The sequence below is a fragment of the Nannospalax galili genome, unplaced genomic scaffold (assembly GCF_000622305.1).
Source record: "Nannospalax galili isolate Female #2095 unplaced genomic scaffold, S.galili_v1.0 scaffold11, whole genome shotgun sequence".
In the NCBI taxonomy this organism is placed as follows: Eukaryota; Metazoa; Chordata; class Mammalia; order Rodentia; family Spalacidae; genus Nannospalax; species Nannospalax galili.
Window position 1 is genome coordinate 477,224 of NW_008330735.1, and position 7,702 is coordinate 484,925.

General features: G+C 40.6%; 1 long non-coding RNA gene across 1 annotated transcript in view; it reads left to right on the forward strand.

Moving 5' to 3' along the window:
- Positions 1-4,641, forward strand: part of LOC115067397 — a 71,464-nt gene extending 66,823 nt beyond the window's left edge. The window contains exons 3-4 of the long non-coding RNA XR_003846812.1: positions 3,151-3,277; positions 4,155-4,641. This is a non-coding gene — a long non-coding RNA (uncharacterized LOC115067397). The remainder of the gene's footprint in view (positions 1-3,150; positions 3,278-4,154) is intronic.
- The last annotated feature ends 3,061 nt before the right edge of the window (positions 4,642-7,702 follow it).

Here is a 7,702-nt window from a genome sequence, read left to right on the forward strand (position 1 = left end):
GGGCTGAGTGTAGTAGGCCTCTTAATGTTGAATTCCTTCATTCCTAATGGAATTAAAACTCTTCAGGAGACATCTGTGATTCTTCCTTACCACAAATGACTACATTGTATACTCTCAGGAGACAAGTATAGTAAAGCAAAAATAGTAAAGCAAAAATCTTTGGCTGGAAAGCTGGGTCCTGGTTCTGACTGATAATAGACATATTGGTCATAGGTAAGACAAGCACTGGGCTAGCTTTGCCTCTTAGTAAAGTGAAAACACCTTGTATTCTTTGTAAAGGAGGCCCATGCCTGAATTGATCCCTACTGTCTTTCTAGCATCCAGCACACAGGGTCTGGCAACTCTGAAGTCTCATTAAAGCCTATTATTGTTGCTTTTTTTTTTTCATTAGCTGATAAATAAGATTTCTTCTAACCCTAATAGTCAACTAATTTAACTCAAGGTCTTTATGATAACAGCAACACATCATTTTTTTCTGATCCTGCCACATCTGGCTCTACTATAGAGAGGTCATATCTTCTTTTTGGGTCTCATTTCTCCTCATCCATAAACTGAAGAAGTTTATCTCAGCAAATTGTCCTTTCTCTAGAATTACAAATTTGCAATAAAATTGTATCTCCAATACACTAGAGGGACCCCGTGGTGAATTTTAAAAATAAGAACGCAGTAGAATTCTTTCCTAATTGACATGCATCATTTCTATATTTTCCTTCCGGTTAACTCTTATCATATGAGGCTATGCTGTCCTTAGAGGAGGCATGTCAGGGTTTTAAAGCATCACTATCACTTGCTTGCACTGAGTTGCCTGGATCACTTCTCCACTCTTGAATAACATACAAGGTGTTAAGGGAAGATGTGAGCACAGAAAATTAACATTCTTCTGGAATGATATTCTGTTTGGGGTTGGCCTCTGTCTCTGTCTTTGCCCCTTTTCTCTCCTTACTTTCCACCTTCCCACCTTCCCTTCCTCTATTTGTTCCTCCTTTTCTACTTTCTCATAACTGTTTGTTTGCCCTGGATCTTTGATCCTGGTGGGAATCTTGTCAACATTTCCAATATATTATTTCCACATAGGGAAGACTTTGAAAGTATTTCTTTTCCCGGGAATGAAATCAAGGGCAGTGGCACAAGCTTTTTAAAAAATCCTTTAGAAATAAACAAGTAAAGCAAATATTGGTAATAATTAGAATAATAATAATCTAATATTTTACTTGCATGCTATGTGCTAGGCACATAACACTATGATGTAGGTGCCACTTCATGGATAAGAAAACTGTAACATCTCACAGTAAAGTTTATGAGATGAACCACCTCAGCAGGCTTAGAAAAAAATTATTGACAAAGAGACAGGTGGAGATGCAAATGGAGATACCAATTGCAGGGTAAATGGTATGAATTAGAGAGAACCCATTCTGAGTTCTAGTTCTAGTTTCTACTTTTGCATCTATCAAAGCACGCTGAAAGAGAAGTGAACCTTAGTGAGAATGTGTTGATGAAGGACCATCACAGAGTCTCCTAGTACTGATCAAGAGCCAGATGTCTTCCATTCAACAATGGTCTTACTGCAGCCTTCAAGAAAACCTTTGCCTATTCTTTCTTCTCCATCTTATTTATACTCTTTTTCCTCATCCCAAATGTTCTCCTGTTGGGAGCCACAGGGTTGCAAAGAAGGCCTTCACTCACTCCTTTAAGCCAGGAATCTCAAAATGGTGACCCAGAGATTGCATCTAACCTGTAGGCATGTTTTGTCTGGCCATTATGGGGGGGGGGAGAGAGAGAGAGAGAGAGAGAGAGAGAGAGAGAGAGAGAGAGAGAGAAGAGAGAGAGAGGAGAGAGAGAGGAGAGAGGAGAGAGAGAGAATGAATTAGTCACCAGTGCCTACTTGGGGGATTCATTAAAAATATAGTTGAAGTTTTCTTGAAAGATAAGAAAGTTTGGTGACTGGGGCCTTCTCCTACCCTGTCCCCTGACATTGGTTGGACTTAGTGGAGTGTGAGGATGTCCAGTCAGCAAATCTGTATCACTTCCTATTTCAATATGTCTAATTGCATTTCAGATCTGTCATCTTTAGATATTTGAACTTGCTACCTTCTGCTTTAAGTCAGCATTGTCTCCTTTGAAAATGCAAATTGTTCTGGAACAGGAATCAAATAAGCAAGAAGTTGACAGGATAAGTTCTTTACTAGAGGTGCAAGAAAAGTGAAAGTCAAGTCAAAAGTCCTTCTCCAGAAATAGGGTAGCAAGGTAAAAAAAAAAAAAAAGAAAGATATTAGGATGGAAGACATATGCCTGGCAGGTAGTAAGCATTCAAGACATTTTATTGAATAAGTAAAGGAGGAGCAACATGTTATCAGCAGTCTTCCGAAGTCAAGATTTTGCACTGAGTTGCACAGGCTCCAACCATCACTGACATGTACTCTCTATGCACCAGGGTGGATTCAGATGACGACATCTTGCATGGTTCATCCTGGATCCTTATCATACCCATAGTTCCTAAAAAAAATATGGGACCATATATCTTAGAGTAAAAATGAAAACAAAGCCCAACCAAAGATTCATCTGTCACTTGAATTCAAATTAGTTCAAACATGGTCATTATTTGCACCACTGCATGCCTGGCCCTTTCCCAGACTTTATAATAAGATGAACCAGAAGAATTTCTGGTCCTCATACAACTGAGTCCTGTTAGGAATTCAGAAAAGAAAGGAGCAATTACCGAGTGGAACAAGTTCCATGATACAGGTGGTATAACAGGAGCACCTGTGAAGAGAGCCAGCTGTATCTTCATTAGCTTCTATGATGTCTTTGTTAGAACTAAGGAAGGACTTCCTCTTCAAAAAACATGTAACCCAACTCAGGGCATATTACTTATTAAATGTAGCTTGGGTTTAAAATGAGGTGTCTTTACCTGTTCCTTTATCCACCAATGAAGAGATGCTGTTAGGAAGTCATTTGTATCAATTAGTATATACTCTGCTACAAGTAACCAAAAAACCAATTAATTATCACTTTAATTGTGGTGATTTACTGATTAACTAACAAAAAGCTAGAAGTTGGCTTATCCAGTCTTGATGAAGAAGTTCAATGGTCTTTCAGTGGTTCCTGGGTCAATGTCTCAGCTATGTCTCATTTTCTCCTTATGATCACAAGGCGATTGGTGTGGATCTATCATCATTGTCAATAGCAAGAAATGGGGCAGGAAGAGTGACCAGACAACTCTCCTATGTTCCCTGTTCTCTTTCCATAAAGCGAACCCAGCAGAAGTCTACATTGTTGTGTGAGTATCTCCTCCTACACAATTGAATTGAAAGATTCCCTCCTGCAGGAAGGAGGTTCATAAAGTGGGGAAGCTATTGAAACTTATTAGGCTCAGGAATCTCATGAAATTACAAAACTCAAGAAGCTTAGGAAGTTTCAGGACTCATGAGGGCCCACCCCAAGGTTATATAAACAATAAACTCTTGCTGGTGAAAGGGCCAGACATTCTTTGTGCTATCTACTTCAGGTTCAGCAGGGACCCCCACAGGTGCAGCTTTGGTAAGTTGCCATTCATGTTGGGATAAGCATCTTAATAATGCAGCAATGTTGGAGTCACCCAGACACCACAATAAACTCATGGGTTCACCAAGCCAGACTTGGATGTTTCTGAGGCCTGCCATCTCTGCTGTATCGGAAGTGAATAGACATTTGTTCATGTCTCCCTAGGAAAAGTCACACAAAACAAAGAAGAGGAGTGGTTTCATGGCCCCTGTGTTTGGTGATAAGATGTCAAACTGAGGTTAATCTGAGTGTAGAATGTCTTCAGGGGCAATCCTAATATGGACATGTGATATGCGATTATGGACCTTATTGCATCTCTGTATTCATCCTTGTATAATCCCTGCTTTCAAGTGTTCAGACATGTAACTGCAACCAAGGCTGAGATGTATGAGAGTGGTGTGCTCCTGGGGTAGAGGGGGATCTCAGAGTAGCCATCTTCCTCTGTCTGCTTTGAGGTGGCATCTCTCTTGATGAATGGGGGCCTGTCATTCAAGAATAAGGATATTCTCCAAATGGCTGATAGACTAGAGAATATGTTGCAATCCCTTAAAGTAAGCATGTATAGAGCAGGATCATAAACAGGCTTGGATGCAGTTGTGTGACCTTTGTTGCAGATAATAAAATATGCTATTGAAGCTGAGCTGTCTGCCAGAAAGAACGTGATCATGTAAGCAAAGAATCCAATGGGAAGAAGACATGAAGATGCCCTACTTTGCACTAGCCTCTGATTTGGCAGGAAGAAAATGGAGAAAAGAGAAGATGAGAGGCTTATTGTCTCTTACAGTTGGTGAGCAACAAGGGAAAGAGAGTACAAATTATATGTGTTAGAGAGCTCTTCCTGGGATCCAAAAAACTTGGAACCCATGGCAGGAATAAGAAAAGACGAGTCATGGGAGAAACAGAGCAAGGGAGAAGTGGTAGAAGATGCTCCTTAGATCGGAACTTAACACAGAGGAAGAGAAATCCATTATCTAATATGCAAATGCAGGCTTTGATAGTTGCCCAGTGTGGTGGTTTGAATGAAAATGTCCCCCATAGACTCCAAGTATTTGGACCTTTTGTCCCCAGATGGTGGTGCTTTTTTGGGAGGTTTTAGAAGGTGTGGCTATTCTGGAGGAAGCACGTCACTGGGGGTGGGCTTAGAGAGTTCTTAAGGCTTGCCGGATCTCCAGTTGCTCTCTTGCTTCCTGTACCTGCTTGATGATGTGAGAGCTTAGCTTCTGCTGCGCCTGCTCCAGCCACCTCCAGCCACCATGCCTCCCTGCCATGACGGACTGTAATTCCTCTGGAACCTTAAGCTCAAATAAACTCTTCCTTCTATAAATTTCTTGGGTCAGTGTTTCTATCACAGCAACAGAAAAGTGACTAAAATACCCAGTACAGGGGATTGTGATAATCAGAGGATATTCTGCTTTTGAACTGCTTGAATTGGGAAAAACTTTTACATAGTAAATGATTCTCTCACAGATTGGCTCAAGAGGTTGTAAGATATAAGAGTAGATGGGATTAGTTTGAGTGCATTGGAAATACTGAAAGAGAGTAATGTAACTACTCATGTCCTATTGAGACAATGACTGCAGAACCTGAGGCAATATGAGGGAAAACAGTCCATGTATGAGCCATTAGGGATAATTGGTTATCAATAAATGAGGTCCCCATGAATATTAGGGACTGCAAAATGATAGAAAAATGACAAACATTATTGGGGTAATTGGGCATATGAGAGAAGGTCCTGATAGGACTGTGTTCACAGCAGAGTTAAGAAAAAGGTGATTCAGCAAGGACCTCAGGACTGATATAGAGTGGCTTTGTTGGGCTCCATGTGCAGCATGACCTTTATGAGGTTGGAGAGACTCTGGCAGATCTTATGACTTAAAACAGCATGTAAATTAGATTTGTAAAGTGCTCCAGTATTCAGGAGATAAGAAAAAGGGAAAGCAAATTGTGGGATCTTCCTGGATCTCTCAAAAGAAAATGTGGCAAGGTTTGCATGGAGCCAGAGATCTCTGGAAAATAGTTGACAGAAAGTCAAATGCTTGCTACAGAGCCTCTAGAGGGCTTTAACACCTAAGCAACAGTTTATGAAGGGGAAATAAACAATGAGACAGAATAGAACTGGTGAAAAAAGATTAAGCTTGTCCTAGGGATGGACAGCTATTCCCCCAGAGTATGCTTTCTCCCACATAAGAAAGCATGCTTGGAATAGAGATTGTGTGACTATCCCAAGACCCTTTCAGCTGCCACAGTTGGTTGATTGTGCCAGTTCTCAGAGCCTGTCAGAACCAGATAGCCTGTTCCAACAGTGAATGAGGCAGGTAAGATCATATCTCTCTCTGTTCCCCCTTGTCCCTGAGGTGGACAGAATACTGCAAACTGCCCCTGTCAAGCTCATGAGGTGTGGGGAAATGAATGGTATCCCTATGCAATGCACCAGAGTTAGGACATGGAATGACTGATATAGAGAATGATTGTGGATTATAAAGAGTTAAATAAGACAATGTCTCCTATCCATATCCAACACTGCTTGGTTGATGAAACAATTGACAGAAGTTATGGGACTTTTTCATGCTGTGTTGTACCTTACAGTGTATTGCTTATTTTTGCCCTAGCTGCTGAATCCTGAATCCCAAAACCAATTGGCATTTACTAGGAATGAGTAGTGGTGGGCCTTCAGAAATCTTCCTTGTCCTACATAAAAAGACTTTCATTATATAATGTTAATGCTTGAGGGCCTTACAGATTTGGAAAAGCATCTGGAAAAACATGAAATTTTTAAAAAAGCAGTTAAAAAGTTCAAATGAAGTCATTCTGTGTAAGTAGAAAAAGGGGCATAAGGTTGAGTGAATATCTTAATGCCAGACATAGGCTATGTTCCTGAACTGTTGTCCAGAGAGGCCCCTGAGGCCCTCCAAATAATTTAGTCTATTGGCATTGCGGTTGGTTGCATACCAGAGCTAGAATGATGTTTCTATTACTGAAGATTCTGCACTCTTTGGCTAAAGTATGTGGAGAAATTGGGCTAAGAAACTCCTCTCTGGAAACTCCTCTCTGCTGGCTGGGATTGGCAGATTGCTGCAGAAGAATTATAACTAATAATTCTGCTTGTCTATGGCTCCTACATGCTACACCACCAGCATGCCAGACAAGATGATCCCACTGGTGCAACAATGGCATGGCTGTTATGGATACAACCAATTGCTTTCCATTTGGATTTCAAACTTGTTCCACAGGAAGGAACTCATATTTGGTACTGTAAGCCAGTACAGAGACCTATGGCAGAATTTATCATAGGCCCTATAGACTGGCAGAAGCCACTGCTACTGTTTTGTTAAACAAATGTGATGTACTTGTCAAATTGTCTTCTAAACATTTGTGTTTATGCTCATCATGTGTTATTGATGCTATTAGCCTCAATGATAGAGGGAAATTTCTTTTTCTACAGTGGTTAATGGTTACTGCAGAGACTCATAACTGATCAGTGTGTTAAGAATAAATGACTATTGCTATGACAAAGTGACTCAATGCTTAGCCACAAGTGGAAGAAAGTAATCAGACTTTTACAACAATGCCTCTAAGACTCAGGGAACATTGTAGAAGAAGGGTTTGGAAAGAAATCTAAGAGCCAGAGGAAGGGGTGGAATACTACTTAGTTATTTCTTCTGGATTACTTGAAACATTCTCTTCTTGAGGGAGTAGGGAGGATCATAGGACTCAGGAAACTAAGGAAATTTAGAAGGCTTAGGATACTGTTCATCTTATAAGCCTTAGGGAGCTCATTATATTACAAGATTCATGATGTTTCTCCCAAAGGTTATACAAGTAGTAAGTAGTTGTTGGATGTATTTTACAGTTGTCTCATTACTGCAACAGAATACCTGACAAAAACAGCTTAAGTAAGAAAAGGCTTATTTTGGCTCACAGTTCCGGGAGGAGGGCACAGTCCATCATGGTAGGAAATGTATGCTGACAGGAGCAAGAAGCAGGTGGTCACTTTACATCTACAGTCAGGAAGCAGTGATGAGGATCCTTCTCCTTTATGGGCATTATGGGATCTGAGTAATGGAATGATACTGTCCACATCTATCTCAATTAGCCTAATGTAGATAATCCTTCACAGGCATACCCAGAGTCTTGTTTGCATGGTGATTCTAGTTGCCATGAA